The sequence below is a fragment of the Coenobita brevimanus genome, chromosome 23, assembly GCF_032717465.1.
Source record: "Coenobita brevimanus isolate Jiangsu-jjx chromosome 23, ASM3271746v2, whole genome shotgun sequence".
Lineage (NCBI taxonomy): Eukaryota > Metazoa > Arthropoda > Malacostraca > Decapoda > Coenobitidae > Coenobita > Coenobita brevimanus.
Genome location: NC_136976.1, coordinates 60145271 through 60146358, shown reverse-complemented (window position 1 = coordinate 60146358; position 1088 = coordinate 60145271).

The following is a 1088-nucleotide window of genomic DNA, read 5'->3' as shown; positions in this document are numbered from 1 at the left end:
TTAAAATACCGTTCTTTCCAATCTCCTCCCTCACAGAACATAATTATTCCTCCATTCCTCCTGATCTTATAGAAAGCATCATTCTCTCCCTCCCTCCCTCGCTTCCTCTCCCCTTCAGTCCGTCCGTCCCTCTGTCTGTCTGTCTCTCTGTTATTAACTTATTTGTCTTTCTATCTATCTATCAATTAGTCTAACTATCTATCTGGCTATATATTTATTTGTCTATCTACCTATCTGCCTATTTATCAATGTCTATCTACCTGTATATCTATCTGTCTATCTCTTGTCTTTCGTTTCCGTCACACTGTTAATCGAAATATCATTCTTTCCAATGACCCCTTCACTCCCACTCCCACTCCTTGCTTTGCTTTGTTTATCCAATCCACACAGGTACAGTGCCCTCTCTAACAAACAGCTTCGAAGAGACCACTAATCTGTTGCTGTTTGCTTTCCTTTGTACTCTCTCTCTCTCTCTCTCTCTCTCTCTCTCTCTCTCTCTCTCTCTCGCCAACCCACTCTAACAAGCCAGTCAAAAAGAAATCCATTGAAGAATGGTCCTCCAATTAACGTGACTCGCACCCCCTCCAATAAAAGACGAATTTCCCTCCCCCTCCTTCTTCCCAAAGAAAAAAAAAAAGGAAAAAGAAAAAAAGCGAATCAGGGGAGAGATGCAGCGATTGTGTATTTTTCCCATCCGCCTCATCAGATTTCCCAAAACTGGTGATCAGTGCTTAGATTTACTGGTTGGTTAGAGCTTCAAATCTCACTTCCTTACACTCCTCTTGTCCTCATTCCCTCCCTGTAAATAAATAAAAGAATCAGAGGGAAAATGGAGAGAGTGCGTATTTCCAATCCGCCCTATCAGACACACTGCAAAAAGCTGGAAACTGTGGCATCCATTAAGTAGATTAAAGCTTTAAACGTGACTTACCTCGACTCCTTTTAAGGTCTTGTTCCTATCTCAAAACAAATCTGTCGAGAGGTGAAACGATTTGGCTAATCATTTCGGTCTACTTAAAAAAAGAGGGAGGGGGGATCAGTCCTAAAATTAGATTGGTTCAGCTATCTCTTTAAGAGTCCTGATCCCC